The sequence below is a fragment of the Bos taurus genome, unplaced genomic scaffold, assembly GCF_002263795.3.
Source record: "Bos taurus isolate L1 Dominette 01449 registration number 42190680 breed Hereford unplaced genomic scaffold, ARS-UCD2.0 ScbfJmS_892_Leftover_ScbfJmS_927, whole genome shotgun sequence".
Lineage (NCBI taxonomy): Eukaryota > Metazoa > Chordata > Mammalia > Artiodactyla > Bovidae > Bos > Bos taurus.
In genome coordinates, this window is record NW_020192291.1 from 254,846 (window position 1) to 272,815 (window position 17,970).

Below are 17,970 nucleotides of genomic sequence, written 5' to 3' on the forward strand. Positions count from 1 at the left end.
TCTAGGACCCACAGGGCTCCTGTTCTCCTGGTCAGCCTGTCCCCTGAGACCACTGAGTAGCAATGGAGAGTGAGCCCTGGGGTGCAGCAGACAGTCCTGCCTGGGCGTTAAAAAGGGGACCAGTGGGGGCTGGCAGGGGAGGCAGGTCCTCTCAGCTGACATTCAGACTCAGGATGAAAATTGGGGCGAGACATCCCCATATCCAATGCCCCCTCTCCCGGACCCAGGCTGTTCCCTCTCCTGTCTGAAATTGACGCCGTCCCCCTTCCCGATGTTTGGCCGGGGGGAAGCGCTAAGCAGAAGGGAGGTTCCTGAGTCACCCGTTTGTTGGGGAAGATGGCCCTCATCCTGACTCTTCCCGAACCCTGACATCCTCCCTCTACTGACCAGCTGCTAGCCCCTCAGACCAAAGTCCCCTCTTCTCCAAGTGTCCCGTGTCCGAGGTCGCAGTGAGGGAGCCCTTCAGCCGGATAATCTGCAGCCAAATTGCAGTGAGTGGGGGTTACACATGGCTGCCGTTCTGGTGTATGGGGACCCTCAGTCCCCCCAAGGGTCCCTCTTTCACTTGACAGGGCTCGTGGCCCTTCCTCTGCTGAGCAGAGCTGGGGTCCAGCAGAGCCTGACCGAGGCATTCTTTTCCAAGACCCCTTAGGGGTTAGTGGATGGTCTTGTGGCCTAAGAGCTAGGCTGGAACCTCTGGTTTGAATGCAGGGGTAGGGTGGCTGGAGGCTGTGCGGCCCCCTTTTTGCAGAGGGAAGAGGGAATGCGGGTACAGAGACATGTCCCTGCACTCGTAACTCACATCACCTCTGATCTTGACACCCGATGACACTTGGGACTGCTCCCTCTGGCCACCCTCAACGGCAGTTCTCAGAGATAATGGCACTGTCAAGGATGGCATCACTCCCCCAGTGTGCTTAGGAGGACGTCACTTCCTGTCATGCACATCTGGGCTCCAGGAGGACAGCAGGGGTAGGACCTGGACAGGCGGGGTTCCGGGGGAGCTTCTCACAGGATTGGCACATGGACTTTCCCTTGACTCTTAAGGGGTCCTGGGACGTCCCTGTCCTGAACTGTCAGCTGGCTCACTCCATGCCTCTCACTCGTGTCAGCACTCCCAACAGGAAGAATTGGGGAGCCCAAGCCTAACTTCCTGGAGCCCATGAGACCAACACCGAAGGCTCTCTTGGGCTCTCTCTTCTATAGTAAGCGATGCTCTGTCATTTTCCATGCCTTCCCTTAACCCCTTTAGATGCTAGGCTATCGTCCCATCTGCTGACCTGAGGCCAAGGCCTTATATCGAAGATGTGAACCCCTGAGTCTCCTGGTATGAAGTGCACATACGTCTCATCTCGCCATTTCTACCTGAGGGTTCCTGGAAATGGCTGCTACAGGTAAGATGAGCTGAGAGGAAGGGATGGGAGACTGTCTTCTGTGGTGTGGAACCCCTCACATCTCACTCGGAAACTTCATTCATATTGACTGCTGACAGGGCCTGGAAATCCTTCCCTTTCTGGTATAAGTCCACCCCTGTCCCCAACCATGCTCATACAATTCCAGAAGAGTAAGTGAAGGGGCTCCTTAGCCTGACAGTTCTCACTGTGGGCTCTCAGTCGACTGCAGGGTCATTGCTCAAAAGTTCTGAGATGGTCATTTTGTACAATTACTGTGATACTAACTTTTCCGTTTTAGTCCCTGGGTGATAATCTATTAAGGTGATCATTTAAAAGGGCCAGTTCTCATCCACTAGCATTCCTTGGTGGCTCAGACCATAAAGAATCTGCCTGTGGTGCGGGAGACCTGGGTTCAATCCTTGGGTTGGGAAGACTCCCTGGAGGAGGGCACGGCAATCCACTCTGGTAGTCTTGCCTGGAGTTTCCCCTTGGACAGAGGAGCCTGGTGGGCTACAGTCCATGGGGTCGCAAAGAGTCAGACACAATTGTGTGACTAAGCACACACACAACAAACTTTGCGCTGGTTATTTCATGATCTGGGCCGTACTGCCACATCCAAGCCAAACTTTGGTGCCCCATGGTCCTGGCATGGGGCCTCGGAGATGCTGCCTCAGATTCCTTCAGTGAAGCAGTGGAGATTCATGATCCCAGGGCAGAGTGCAAGAATCCAGGGCTCAAATTTAAAGCCTTTTGCAGCTGATCCTGTTGTCTGCTTCCCTTGCAGCCTGCACATCTGTGCCAGTCTCTTAAGTACTCCCCACTGGGCACACATAGGGTCAAGTTCAGTGGAGACTTACTGTCCATCAGGGATTATTTAATTTTATGTTTTCACTTTTGTTAATAGTTTTCTTTATTCCTTCCATAAGATTTCTGTGGTTACTTCTGGGTACAAAAAGCAGAAGACAGTGTTTCATTGTGGTCTCAGCTACTCTGAATGTGGTACTAAATCTGTAGAGGAGTTACAGAAAATTGACAGTCTTACAATATCTGTTCTTCATGAGTATACATAACATACTATTCTGTTTGAGCCTTCTTTTTCCTAAGACTCTCAGGAAATACTTCTTGTTGCCTCCATGAAGACTGTATACATTTTTCTAAAGTTTCTTTGTAGGTAAATTTTTTCTATGGTTGCTTCTGTTTATGGTGTATTTTCTGTTACTTGGTGTAAGTAACTGTTGATTCTTCCAGACCAACTGGATGATTTTGCTGCCGTGATCTTTTTTTTATTCCAGATTTTTGAAGTCTCTTACATGTTTGAATATTTCCTGTCCTGTTTTTTAAGATTTTTAATTCGAGAATCAAATTGTTACTGTGATCTTTTGCTTTGACTTTTATTCACTTGGCACAGTTGTATATGACTCTAGTGGTTATATGTACTTCAGTTTTTAAATTCACAGAATTTTAACAATTATTTTTAATTAGAAGATAATTAAATGGTATGTCAGGTTCTCTTGCATGAAGCAGCTATAAGTATACATATATCTCCTCCCTCATGAACCTCCCTCCCACCCCTGACCTCACCCCTCTAGGTCGTCACAGAGCTGACTCCTTGTGTCACCCAGCAACTTCCCCCTCATGCCTGTCGTCCACATGGTAGTGCATATTTGTCCACGCCACTCTCTCAATTCGTCTCACTGTCTGCTTCCCCCGATGTGTCCACATGCCCGTTCTCTACGTCTGTGTCTCCATTCTTGCCCTGCAAAAAGACTTATATCTACCCTTTTGTGGCCTTTCTTTCTCATTCTCTTATCAGTATATTTTGCAGATAGAAGTTTTTAATATTAACAAGGTTCAGCTTATTATTTTCTTTCATGGACTGTGCTTTTGGTGTTGTGCCTAAAATCTCATTACCAAACTCAAGTTTTGCCCCCGTGTTATCTTCTAGATTTTCTTGCCTATTGCATATGGCATGTAGAATCCTAGTCCCTGACCAGCGATCAAACCTCTTCCCCCAGCAGTGGAAGTGTTGATTCTTAAACACTGGACTGCCAGGGATGTCCCTGCAATTTTTTATAAATAGCGAGTTTTTCATTTAGGTCTGTGATTCCCTTTGAGTTAATTATTTTGAGAGGTTTAGAGTTTGTATGTGGATTCATTTTTCTTAGATATGGATGTCTAGTTATCCCAGGACTGTAAGTTTCAAAGACTGTCCTTTTCCATTGAATTGCCTTTGCGCCTTTGTTAAAGGTTGGTTGAGTGTTTGGGGTGTCTGTTTCTAGATTTTCTGTTCTGTGGCATTGATCTGTCTATTATTCTGTTAATAGCATACAGTCTTGAGTATTGTAGCTTTAAAGTAAGTTTTGAAATCCAGTAATATCAATTCTCTAACTTTGACTTTTAATATTGACTTCAGTGGGTATTATGGATCATTTCATTTTTGACATAAAATTTAAATTGTTGGCTGCTAACTACAAGCTATCTTGCTGGAATTTTAAACAGAATTGCATTAAGTATCTAGGTTAAGTTGGAAATAAGTGACATCTCAACAATATAGCATCTCCGTATCTATGAACATGGCGTGTCTATTTATATAGATCTTCTTTAATTTTTTTCAGAGCAGTTTATGAGTTTTACTCATGTAAATCTTATACATATTTTTTAAAGAATTATTCCTAATATATTTTGATGCTAATGTAAATGGTGTTAGGTTTTTAATTGCAAGTTCCATCTCTTTATTGGAAAAGAATTGACTATTATGTATTAACTTTATTAATCTATTAAGTATATAGTAGATTAACTTTATTAATATATTAATTATATAGTAGTTATATATTGATAATATGCTAACCTTATTAACATATACTCCTGGATTATTAATGCCTGGAGTTTTCTTATTGTTGATGATTATAATTCCATTTTTCCCTTTCAAATATCTGTATCTTTTGCTTCCTTCCCATATCTCATTGCATTGGCTAGAACTTTCAGTACAGTGTTGAATAGGCATGGTGAGAAGGGATATCCTCACCTTAGTGTGACAGCATCTGTCTTCTCACTATAAAGTATGATGTTTTACCTGTATTTCTTTTCAGATGTTGTATATGAAGCTGAGGAAATGCCTGTCTGTATCTAGTTTGCTGAGAATTTTTATGATGAATGGGTGTTGGATTTTATCAGATGATTTTTTTCCTTCATCTGTTGATCTCATCTTGTGATTATCTTCCTTAGACTATTGTTATTATGATTTATGATTACTGATTTTCAAATGTTGCACATCTGAAATGCATCCTACTTAGATATAGTATGTAATTCCTTCTATGGATTGTTAGGTTTCTTTTCTTATATTTTTTTGGGGATTTGGCTCCTATGTTTATGAGAGGTATTTGTGTTCAATTTTTTTCTCTTAATTTCTTCATCTGATTTTGTTATTTGAGTGTAATACTCACCTCACAGAAAAGGAATTAGGAGGTGTTCCTTTTGCTTCTATGTTCTGGGAGAAATTGTAGAGAATTGTCATTTCTTCCTTAAATTTTTGTTAGAATTCATCAGTGGAAACATCTGGGTCTATTACTGTCTATTGGAAGCTTATTAGTTATAGATTAAATTTCTTTAATAGATACAGACCTATGCCTAGTATCTATTTTTCTTTGTGAAAGTGGTGCTAAGTTGTACCTTCAAGCAGTTTCTCAATGGAACCGTTCCTTTTTGTAGGCACAGAGTTGTTTATAATATTCACTCATTATCCTTTTAATGTCCATGGAATCAGTAGTAATGGCCCCTCCTTCATTTCTACTATTAGTAATTTAATTTGTGTTTTCTCTCTTTGTTCTTGTTTAGCCTGGGGAGAATTTTATCTTCTTTTTATTTTGGATCTTTAAAGAAACTTCTTTGGGTTTTGTTTTTTTCTGCATTACCTTCCTTTTTTCAGTGTCATTGGTTTCCACTTTGATTTATTCTTCCTCTGCTTTTTCTTTTCTTTCACAAGTTTACTAGTATAGAAGCTTAAGTTATTAATTGTAGGGTTTTTTTTTGTTATAGGCACTCAATGCTGTGTATACCTCTTCTGATTTTGCTGTATCACACACCTTCTGATAAGCTGTAATTTTGTTTTCATTTTTTAAAAATATTTTAAAATTGCTCATTAGATTTTCTCTTTGGGTCATGTGTTATTTAGATGTTTATTGTTTAGTCTGAAAATCATCTTTAATTTTCCTGCTGTCTTTTTGATATCAATTTCTAGTTTATTTCCATCACACTTTTCTTGTAATCGTGAGGGGTTTTTGTTTTGTTTTGTTTTTGATCTTTGTTTTAAATAGACACTCTCAGTAAAGGAAGATGAGGGGCTTATGTCAGATGTTGGCTGGAACAGATTCCTTTGGTAGCCTTGAACTTTTCTAAACAGGAACTCAGGGGTAGCCGAGTTGTCGTAGTACGTGGCCTTAGGTTGCTGCTAGAAGCCATGCTAGAGGTCAGTCAAGGTTCTTAATGTAGAGGTTTGGACAGAGTTGTTCATGCCAATAGTTTTTGCAGTTCTCTGTTCCTAACCTCAGCTTGCAGTTCCAGGACACATTGCCCTTTTTATAGGTAAAGTCTGCTTGAGATCCCCAGAAGGGAGGGGATTGCCCACAGTGTAAGGTCAGGGTGTGGTGAGTTATGCCAAAAATCTAGAGAAGGATGCAGAGTCCCCCAGTTTTGGCCCCTGATGCAGTTCTGGTTCCGGGACCACACTGGGATTAAGCTCGAGGACTTACAGAGAAGAAACTCACCCAGTCAAGTCCCTGATTATTTGTTTGGTCTTAATTTGAACATCATGCAGTCTTCTCGGTTAAACTTCTCACCTCAAAATGGGTAGAGCCATAGAGGAAATGACAAAGACTGAGAGGAGAAAAGTCTTGGCCTCAGCAGGTGCCTTCACCATTGGAAATTCTGTGTCTACCAGGCCTAAGACAGTATCAACTGCCACTCAAGTGTTCTTTGGGTATGCACAGCCTGGGCGTACTCCTCACAGCTCTTAATTGAGAGGAGCCATGACACAGTGAGCTGACCCAGATCTTGCCCTGTGGGTCATGGAAAGAGAACAAAGCAGAGAGTGACAGCAAGCAAATTTTCATGGGAGAGATAGAGCAAAAGTCAGGGGTCTCCAGCCAGCAGTTTGGGCAAGACCACTGGAGTTCACCGTGGCAGCAGTCCTAGTCACGGTACCAAATATGTCACTGGTGAAAAGAGATTTCCTCAGTGCTTGCTCTTGCAAAGAAAGGGAAGGACTCTGGACTAGTGCACATCAGGGGACTTGTCTGATGAAGGTCACTTTATCAGTCTTGTGAACTTGAGACAATTGCAAGTTATCCATCTATAAATGGAGTCTGCTAAATCCTATCCTGCATGAATGCTGGAATGCATGTACTACATATAAAGCAGAGTCATACTGAATAAGAAACACGGGTCTTTAACTTAATGGAAGTTATGATTATTATGAACATCCAAAATACCACCTTCCTATCTGAGGTTATTTTTATCCAGTAGATAGCAGAGACTATGCAGTGCACTGGGACAAAAGAAATAAATACTCTTAAATGAGCCAAATTAAGGCAAAGTACATTTTATTTTTAACAAAAAAATGGTTAGAGGAAATAAGGCAAACTACAAATTAACAGCTTTTTCCTTTATATTTGCTTAATTGCTTTTTGGTTTCTCAATATTTTCTGTGGTCATGTTTCACATTACCATGAAAATCTCTCTTTCAGCAACATATTACCTACTTCCAGATCATAAAGACAATACAAATGGTTCATGAATTTCTTTTCAGTTCAGTTCAGTTCAGTCACTCAGTCGTGTCAAACTCTTTGCGACCCCATGAATCACAGCACACCAGGCCTCCCTGTCCATCACCAACTCCCGGAGTTCACTCAGACTCATATCCATTGAGTCAGCGATGGCATCCAGCCATCTCATCCTCTGTCGTCCCTTTCTCCTCCTGCCCCCAATCCCTCCCAGCATCAGAGTCTTTTCCAGTGAGTCAACTCTTCCCATCAGGTGGCCAAATTACTGGAGTTTCAGCTTTTGCATCATTCCTTCCAAAGAAATCCCAGGGCTGATCTCCTTTAGAATGGACTGGTTGGATCTCCACACAGTCCAAGGGACTCTCAAGAGTCTTCTCCAGCACCACAGTTCAAAAGCATCACTTCTTCAGTGCTCTGCTTTCCTCATAGTCCAGCTCTCACATCCATACATGACCACAGGAAAAACCATAGCCTTGACTAGATGGACCTTTTTTGGCAAAGTAATGTCTCTGCTTTTCAATATGCTATCTAGGTTGGTCATAACTTTTCTTCCGAGGAGTAAGCGTCTTTTAATTCATGGCTGCAGTCACCATCTGCAGTGATTTTGGAGCCCAGAGAAATAAAGTCTGACTCTGTTTCCACTGTTTCCCCATTTATTTCCCAGGAAGTGATGGGACCAGATGCCATGATCTTCGTTTTCTGAATGTTGAGTTTTAAGCCAACTTTTTCACTCTCCTCTTTCACCTTCAGCAAGAGGCATTTTAGTTCCTCTTCACTTTCTGCCATCAGGGTGGTGTCATCTGCATATCTGAGGTTATTGATATTTCTCCCAGCAATCTTGATTCCAGCTTGTGCTTCTTCCAGCCCAGCGTTTCTCATGAGGTACTCTGCATATAAGGTAATAAGTAAATAAGCAGGTTGACAATATACAGCCTTGACGTACTCCTTTTCCTATTTGGAACCAGTCTGTTGTTCCATGTCCATTCTAACTGTTGCTTCATGACCTGCATACAAATTTCTCAAGAGGCATGTCAGGTTTCTTTTACATCTACCAAAACTGTAACTTTAAAATCCTAAAACAGCAATAAATAAAACTGGAATATCATTACCAAATCAGTATTCTGAAGAAAAGGAATCTGGTTGAAGTAAAAATATTTGATAAAAATGAAACAAATAATTTGCAGAAGTTACCAGTTTAAATCAGGAAGAAAATAGAGATCTAAACTTGGTTTGCTTGACCCCTACTAACCTGCACTATCTAGGAGCTTGACTACTCTTTGAGAAAACTTTGTTCCAGTGTCATCTTACCTTGTTTAGATGGTGAACAACATATTCAATATGTTCATTGTGTTTTACATATACCCAACCTGTGGCTTTCAAAACTTTAAAACAGCAAACAATGTGATTTATATGATTAATACATTTGTATTCTGAAGCACAGTAAAACTTATGAAAAGTAATTAACATTTGAAAATACTGAACTCCTCCCTCATCTCCTTAATCTAATCAACTTTCACTAGATATTTCTCCTATGTATAAAGGAAAAATGATATATATTTTTAAAAAATGAGTTGTACGTAAACTCCCTTACTACATAAAACAGTAAAGAACATACAAGTTTTGTTCCCTCCACCCTACTACTCTCTACTGTTTAGGATCTTGACAGCTGTGTTCCAACACAAAAGGGAAGAAAGTGTCTGGGCCTCCCTCCCTAGATGTGGGAGGAGCTGTAGGACTTGGCCCTGGAAGGGGCACTGGCTTCAGCCATTGTTGGAGCCCTGGCCGTGCCTCTCAGCCCTGATCTCTGCGCCTGATCTCTCAGAGCCTCGTCATAGAGGTCTGGGAAGGAAGTCCAGATGGTATCGTGGATCTTGGCCAGCACCTCCAACACCTTCATCTTATTGGTTTCAAACAAGCTCTCGGGCCCCACAGGAACTCCTAGTGTGGAGGATCGCCATTGGGCACCTGTCGGTACTTCAGGTACTTCTTCTGCATCAGATCTTTGGTGATGAGCCTTCTGGGCTCCCCAGAGATCCAGTGCCTCCTCCCAGTATAGACCCCCAACACACTGAGGAATTCCCTGACCTCCTCCCTGCTGGAGAGGTTACCCTTCATGAAGATAATGCCCAGGAGCACCATGAGGAAACCAGACTTGGGAAGACCCCCCCTCATCACTCAGACCTTCATCGCCCCTGAGGTTGAGCTTGTTGATGAGGGTGTAGATGTTCCTGCTATGGTCAACTTCCGTCAGCTCAAGGCCAAATACCAGCTCCATGTGCTTAGAAGCTCTCGTGAGGATCTCAGGGATGTGCTGCCTATACTTGCTGCCAATGACCTTCAGCAGGGCGTGCTGCGAGATGGGCTCCTTCTTGGTGTACTTCTCCAGCAGGAACTCCAGCAGCATGCTGGCCTTCCTGGTCAGAGGATCTATGCAAGGGCTCTGAGTGGCAGGGGCTGCCTGGGAGGCACCTGCACTTTCCTCTTCTGGGCCCTGGGCACCTTCATCAGATCCTGCACAGGAAGGCCATGCATCAGGAGAGCTAGGGGCCATGGCTCCCTGAAGCTCCTGGTGATCTCCAGTAGCAGGGGAGCTCGGGGCAGAACCCTGAGGGACAGAAGAGGGGGAGGAGGGGCACTCCTCTTTGGGGGCTACAGCAGCACTGAACTGGGCCTCCTGGGGACAATGAGTGTCCCCCTGGACCTGGTGGCATTTCACATGGGCATGGTACTTGTTCCTGTGCCTCTGAGGCATGGTGACACAGGTTATGGATCACAGACGCATGCAGCAGGGTGGCAGGCAAGGAGGGCACCTAGAGGAAGGACAAGCAGATGTTGTGAGCAACTGCAGTGAGGAGATTCCTGGCCGGCTTGAACCAAAGCCGCCTCTGAGGGGTCCTTGAAGCCAGTGCTCTAGGACCCACAAGTCTTGTGTTTTCCTGGTGAGCTCCTTTCTTGAGACGACTGAGTAGGAAGTGAGAGTGATCGCTGGGGCACAGTCAGACAGAACTGCCTGGGCTTTAGAGGGAGGCCTGTGGGGGCTGGCAGGGGAGGCAGATCCTTTCAGTTCACATTTCAGAGTCATGATGAAAACTGGGGAAAGACTCCCTCATATCCCCTGCCCCCAAACCCACCCAACCTGTTCCCTCTCTTGCTTTGAAGTTGACGCTGCCACCTTCCCTGTCACCCCAGACGATGAGAGGAGGGAATGTTCAGGACTCCAATGAAGGGAGCCAGGACCCACCTTCTGCTGTCTCGAGGCTGCCCCTTCACAACCAAGCTGCAACCTCCCCTGACAGACCACCGCCCCCATCCCCGTGTTTGGCTGGGAGGAAGTGCTGGCCACAGGGGAGGGTCCTGAGTCGGCCATGTGATGGGAAGGATGGTCATTACCCTGACTCCTCCCGAGCCCTGACATCCTCCCTCTGCTGACCTGCTGCCAGCCCTTCGGAACGAGGTCCCCTCTTCCCCGAGTGTCCCGTGTCAGTGATGGCAGTCAGGGAGCCCCTCAGCCTTTAGAACTGCCCAGATGCTGACCAGTTGCTTTCTGGCCAAGTCACGCTGGGTAAGGGGTTAGGCGTGGCCACCAATCTGGGGTGTGGAGACACTCAGTCCTCCCGCAGGTTCCTCCTTTACTCCACAGAATCCCGGACTTCCCTCTACTGAACAGAGCCAGGGTCCAGCAACCCGCACCCAGATCCACCACCCCTGCACCCAGGTTATGTCCCGAGAATCCACGTGCGTAGCCGATGGACATGGGACCTAAGAGCCAGGTCTGAGCCTCTGGGCGTAGAGTAGGTGCAGGGTTGCCGGGGGGCTGTGAAGTCCCCTCTTTTCGAATGGAAAAGGTGTTGGGAGTGCCAGGGCATATCTTTGTACCTATCCAGTGCACTTGTAACTCATGTCACCTCCGACTTGGACCCCTGATGAGACCTCAGACTCTTCCCTCTGGTCACAGCTACAGCAGCTCTCAAAGATAGCAGCCCTCTCAAAGATGGCATGGCACCCCAGCATGGATAGGGGGCTGTCACTTCCTATCATGTGCATCTGGGCTCCAGGAGGACAGCAGGGGCGGGGCCTGGGTGGGCGGGGTTCTGGGGGAGTTTCCGGCAAGAGGGGGGATGTGGTCCCTTCTTCGACTCATAGTGGGTCCTGGGATGTCCCTGCTGATCTCAGTCAACTGGCCTCACTCCTTGCCTCTCACTTCTCTCAGTAAACCAAGCAGGAAGAATTTGGGAGCCCGAGCCTGACAGCCTTCCTGGAGCTGCTGAGGCAGACAGTGAGGGCACTCTGGGGCTCCTTCTTGTGTGCTGAGTGATCCTCTCTGTCCTCTATCCCTGCCTTCCTCTGACCGTAATGCTGCTTTATGTCCCGTCTGCTGACCTGAGGGCAAGACCTCACCTGGAAGATGTCAAATCCACAGACGCCTGGTGAGAAGTGCACCGGCATCTCATCTGGACGATTCTGCCTAAGGCTTCCTGGAAATGGCTGCTGCAGGTAAGATAAGCGAGAGGGAAGGATGGGTGAATGCTGTCTGTGGTGTGAAATCCCTCACATCTCACTCAGGATCTTCATATTGACTGCAGGCGGAGCCTGGAAACCCTTCCCTTTCTGGTATAAAACGACCCCTGTCCCCAACCATGCCCCACACAATCCCAGCAGAGAAAGTGAAGGGGCTCCTTAGCCTGACGGTTCTCACTGCGGGCTCTTAGTCGACTGCAGGGGCATTGCTTGAAAGTTCTGAGATGAATTTCGGTCCTTTTGTACAATTACTGTGATACAGGCTTTTCTCTTTTAGTGCACGTGTGACAGTCTCTTAAGCTCATCATTTACAAGGGCCAGTTGTCGTCCACTAACAAAGTTTGTGCTGGTTATTGCATGACCTCTGGGCCATACTGCCATGTCCATCCCAAACGTTGGTGCCCCATGATCCTGGCATGGGGCTCTGAGATGCTGCCTCAGGTTCCTTCAGTGAAGCAGTGAAGGTTCATGGTCCCACGGCCCAGTGGAAGAATCAACCGCTCCAGTTTAAAGCCTTTTCCATCTGATCCTGTTGTCTGTTTCCTTTGTGGCCTGCACACCTGTGTCAGCTTCAGAGTACTCCCCGACCTGGGCACTCGTTGGGTCAAGTTCAAAGGAGACTTATTGTTCCTCAGGGATTATTTAGTTTTGTGTTCTTGCTTTTGTTAGTAGTTGTCTTTATTCCTTGTATAATTTTCCATGGTTTGTTCTGGGTACAGGAAACAGCTGCCCACGTGTGACTCAGCTACTCTGGATGTGGTACTAAATCTGTAAAGGATTTAAGGAAATCAACAGTCTTACAATATGTCCTCAGGAATACACAAAAGATACTCTTCTGTTTGAGACTTCTTTTTCCTGAGGCACTCAGGAAATTCTTCTTGTTGCCTTCGTGTAGACTGCATACATTTTTCTAAGGTTTCTTTGTAACTACATTTTTCGTATTGTTGCTTTCACTTATGGTGTGTTTTCTATTATATGGTTTGAGTATTGTCGATTCTTCCAGACCATTCTCTTGATTTTGCTGTGTTGGTCATTTTATGCCAGATTTCTGAAGTTAGTTATATGTGTCAATGTTTTCTGTGCCTGTTTCCTAAGAATTTAATTTGAGGATCACATTCTTACTGTGATACTTTGTTTTTCATTATTGCTGACTTTTATTCATTTTGCATTGGTGCATGTAACTCCGTACTGGCTATGTGTTCTTATCCATATTTTTTCTAGTTTTTAAATTAGTGGACTTTTAAAAGTTGTTTTAATCGACAGATCCTTGCTTTATAATGTTGTGTTGTTTCTGCTATACAACAGGATGAATCAGCTCTCCTATACATATTCCTCCTGCCTGATGAGACTTCCTCCCACCCCCTCATCTCACCCCTCTAGGCTGTCACACAGCACCAGGCTGAGCTCCCTGTACTATATAGCAATTTCCCGCCAGCTATCTTTTGTACACATGGGACTCTATATTTGTCAGTGGCAGGCTCTCAATTCGTCCTACACACGCCTTCCCTTGCTGTGTCCACAGGTCCATTCTCCACATCTGTGTCACTATTCCTGCCCTTCAAATAGGTTCGTGAGTACCATTCCTACTTTCCATGTATATGCGTTAATGTACGTTACTTTTCTGTTTCTAAATTACTTCGCTCTGTAAACAGGGTCTAGGTGCATCCAACTCACTACAAGTGACGTAAATTAGTTCCTTTTTATGGCTAATATTCCATTGTATGTGGCTACCACAACTTCGTTATCCAGTCATCGGTCAGTTGAAGTCTGCTTTGCTTCCACGTCCTGTCTATTGTAAGCAGTGCTGCAGTGAACACTGGATACAGGTGTCTTTTCAACTCTTCTTTTCTCAGTGTATATGCCCAGTATTTCTATTGCTGGGTCATATGGTAGTTTTAATTCTAGTTTTAAAGGAATCTCCCCAGTGTTCGCCACAGTGGCTATATCAATTTCCATTCCCACCTTTTCTCTAAACTCTCCCCAGCATTTACTGCTTGTACAATTTTTGATGATGGCTATTCTGACCTGTATGAGGTGACACCTCATTGTAATTTTGATGTGCATTTCTCTCATGATGAGTGATGTAGCTCCTCTTTTCATGTGTTTATGAGTTTGTTGCCCCTCTGTATTTCTTTTTTAAAATAACAGATTTAGGACTGGAGGAAATTCACCAGATAGAACAGAGAGGTCCCATACAGCCACTCTCTTCCTCCACTTGGTATCTTCTATTATTAACATCTTGTATTGGTTCAATGGATACAAGTTCATTTTTTACAGTTGATCAACTAATGTCAATATGTTATTATTAACTATTGTCCATTGTTTACAATACATTTTACTTTTTTTGTTTTACAGTTCTTTAGTGTTTGACAGATGCATGATAGTATCAACTCAGCTCTTTGTGAATGCCCTGTGGATCTCCCATGCTCCATCTGTTCATCCCTCAAAACCTCACTTGGAACCCCTGACAACTACTGAACGTTTTACTCTTTCTAAAGATTTGCATTTTCCAGACTGTAACACTGATGGACTCATACAGTATGTCGGCTTTTTGTACTGGCTCCTTCTACTAATCAATATACTTTGAATTTTCTCTATAACTTGTTACGGTTTGAAATGTTTTCTTCCAGGACTGAATAGCATTCCATGTACCTTACCGTAGTTTGTTTACCCACTCGTGTACTGAAGGTCATCTTTGGTGATTTCAGTTTTTGGCAGCTATGACTTATTCTGCTATTAAAATTTGGTTGAAGGTTTTTGGATGGGCTTAAGGTTTTGGCTCTTTTGAGTAAATACCTTAACGCTCATTTGCTAGATCATATGATAAGACTATATTTAGCTTCAAAGAACTTGTCAGACAGTTTTGAAAGTATCAGTATCACTGCATTCCCTTTAGCAATGAATTCATTTTCAGGTAGTTTGCCTGTTTCCTCTTCATTTATTTGGACTTCTGTGTTTCTGGTTTGTTCCTTCATTTGTGTAGTATTTCTTTTCCTTTTTCATTATTATTATTATTATTATTTTAATTATCATGATTGAGGTCTCCTTTTCCCAGGCTTCAAGGTTGAATTCTTTCTTCCTTTTTGTTTCTGCCCTCTAAGGTTGTTCCAGTGGTTTGTGTAAGCTTCTTATAGAATGAGATTTGCGCTGAGTTTTTGTTTGTTTGTTTGCTTTTTCCTCTGATGGGCAAGGCTGAGTAAGGTGGTATTTCTGTCTGCCGATGATCGGGTTTGTATTTTTGTTGTCTTTGTGGTTTAGATGAGGCGTCCTGCACAGGGTGCTATCAGTGGTTTGGTGATGCCGGGTCTTGTATTCCTGTGGTTTCCTTTGTGTCAGTTCTCACTATTTGATATCCTAGGGTTAGTTCTCTGCTAGTCTAGGATCTTGGAGCCAGTGGATCCACTCTAAAGGCTCAGGGCTTGACCTTGAGTTTTGCGTGGGTCTATACATTCTTTTCTGCTGGTCATGTACTCCTGTCCACTCTCAGCTGGTACTCTGCATGCACTTCTGTGTCTGAAGGTGTATTCCTGATGTATCCGTGGAGAGAGATGTATTCCACATCCACCAACTCCTCTTGCCATTTTGTTCCTCCTGGGGAAGATTCGTGAGAGTCCCTTGGACTTCAAGGAGATCTAACCAGTCAATTCTAAAGCATATCACTCCTGAATATTCATTGGAAGGACTGATGCTGAAGCTGAAACGCCAGTATTTTGGCGACCTGATGTGAAGAACTGACTCATTGGAAAAGACACTGATGCTGGGAAAGATGGAAGGCAGGAAGAGAAGGGGGTGACAGAGGATGAAATGGTTGGCATCACCTACTCAATGGACATGAGTTTGAGCAAGCTCTGGGAATAGGTGATGCACAGGGAAGCCTGGCGTGCTGCAGACCATGGGGTTGCAAAGAGTCAGACACGACCGAGAGACTGAACAGAACAGATGAATCATCAAAATATTCTTGTCATTCCTATATTTTCTGGATGAGTTGAAGCCTTCCCTTGCTGCAAGGCTGATTCCCTTATGGTGTCAAAGAAGTGTGAGAAAATGTGTTCTCTGCTTGGTTTATCAAGTGTGATCCAGGCACACATTTCCCTGGGCAAATTATACAAGCTTTAACCAAAACCTTGCAGGCTTCTTGAAATTATCATTGTCCCTATGAGCCACAAACTTCAGGGAGGATTGACAGAAACAATACAAAAACTGGACTCTGGCAATATAAGAATTAGGAACATAGGGCTTAATGAATTACAAATATGATAATTTTCCTGATTTTTTTGAAAGATTACTGTCTTTTAAAAATCTTTCATTTTCTAGATATAAGGAAATTTTTTAACACAGCAATTTGATAAATTGTACCTTTGTCATTAGAATTGAAACATTAATTTTTCTCTCCCTACCATATCACTCCAGAAATTAGAAATTCTCAGTGTTCTTCTTTTCTTAGGAAAATTGTTATTTTTCAAAAGTTCAGTGAGAATCTGTTCTTGTAGCGGGACACAAGTGGAAACATTGATTACACTGCCGAGACTTTGACTGGAATGTCATATTTGACAGACACAGGTAGACTTGGATATGACCAGATAACTTGAGGAAACTAAGGTTAACCATAGGGAGCCATAAAAACCCTTTGGAAAAACAGCCTGGGACCTTGCTGACAGAATTCCCATCAGCCTTACCAGGTGAGTAATGAAGATCACTTCTGGCAGGCACAGGAACTTTAGGATGTATTGGGGACTTCAGGAAGAGAGGAATTCATCCAGATCTCTAGGTTTGACAACAAGTCTTTGCTGTGGCTTCCTAGCCTCAAGAGGCTATTAAAATTTCCTTCTGGAGACTCCTTATGAACCGTTCCAGCAAAGCAGATTTAAAAGCGCCTATTGGCAAATTGTTATTCTTACTGTACTTAGATAAATAATCAGGCCAAGTTTATTGAATTTAGACTTCCTTTGCAAACAAATTAGGTCTTAGTTTTCCTGTCTTCAGTAGAAATGAGGGAGATGATAGACAGAAAAAATTGGTTCGATAGAAAGTGTACTACACATGTGTGGGTATTAGGTTCTAGTGGTATTACATTTCCTTGAAGTTTTATTATTTACCTGCAAACTGGGTTGGATCCTGAATTTTTCTAGTGTCCACCCGTATCTAGCTGCAAGTTTCTTACTAAAATTCCCAATTTCTCCCATCCTTTTGATGTGTCTGTGGGAAGACGGTAAGCTCCAAGCGATACACCTCTGCCATCTTGATCCACTCACTCTCCCATTCTTTTGACTTGAATCACTGAGAACTAACATTGCCATTTTCCTGAAGTCCTGCAACGTGAAGCTAGATGACTTGATGCAAAGATCAGAGAAATTGTCACAACACCTTATGTTCAAATAGACTTCATGCCTGTTGCTGTACGAGCCACTCAGAAAGTTAACCTGATCACCCAGAGATATTGCTAACTGTGATAGAGACATTTCAAACTGCAATAGTTGCTTTGATCCTGACACCTAGAAAACCTCTTGACAGACTACTCCCTGGGCTCAGAAACTGGTTTATAACCAGCTCCAATCATTACTGTCTGCTTTTCTTTTGTTTCCTTAGAAATGCCTCTTATTAATAACTACCTGATACCGCTTGCACCCTAGCCCTAGCTTTGGGAGCCCACCTGCATCACCACCTATTGAAATGAGATACCACTCTTTAAATGAACTGACCTGTTCTCAGAATTATGCAACTGCTGCCATGAAATGGAGGACTCCACTAATCCATTCTCTCTCTCCACAGTGACCAGATCAGCTTTTACCATGTGAGACTTGCAGGCAAGTTTCAGAGGAGGGACCTGTCAAGGCTTAGGGCACTCTGCCCCCAAATATACCACAGTGGCATATTGATTATTTTGAATTCAAGTTACTTAAGAAACAGCCAACAGAGGAGGGACATTCCGCCGCCCCCTGATATCTGCCTCCCTGAGAGCAGGAAATACATCTCATATGAAGGATGTACTGCCTGCATCTGGAGGCAGAGAGAAACTCTTCTAAGCAGAAATAGACAGTTCAAGCAGAGAAGCCTGTATACACACACCTTGTTAAGTCTTTCATTTACTACCCTGGGTACAGATTCAGTTTAGATTCCTTACTAGTTGAGTACCTAAAACCTAAGTTGATTTGTCCTGTCGATTCCTCACAAATTGTTTTGTTGTCCACAAAATAAAGAAGCTGCCTGCTTTGCCCACTTCTTAGGTCCCATTTCTATGACACTTCTTGTGCGCGTGAATTGCAGTTTGTCTCTTTTTCTCC

The 17,970-nt window shown here is 43.8% G+C and overlaps 1 long non-coding RNA gene across 7 annotated transcripts in view; it reads left to right on the plus strand.

Annotated features, from left to right (window-relative positions):
* Positions 1-1,292: 1,292 nt before the first annotated feature.
* The window catches only part of LOC132344802 (uncharacterized), a 282,704-nt gene continuing 266,026 nt past the window's right edge, over positions 1,293-17,970 (plus strand). For 4 of the 7 annotated variants that reach the window (XR_009493776.1, XR_009493775.1, XR_009493778.1 and 1 more), the window contains exon 1: positions 7,003-11,665. This is a non-coding gene — a long non-coding RNA (uncharacterized lncRNA). Of the gene's footprint in view, positions 1,395-7,002; positions 11,666-16,243; positions 17,909-17,970 lie in introns of those variants that run through there. The other 3 variants (XR_009493777.1, XR_009493780.1, XR_009493781.1) reach the window with 3 other exon arrangements.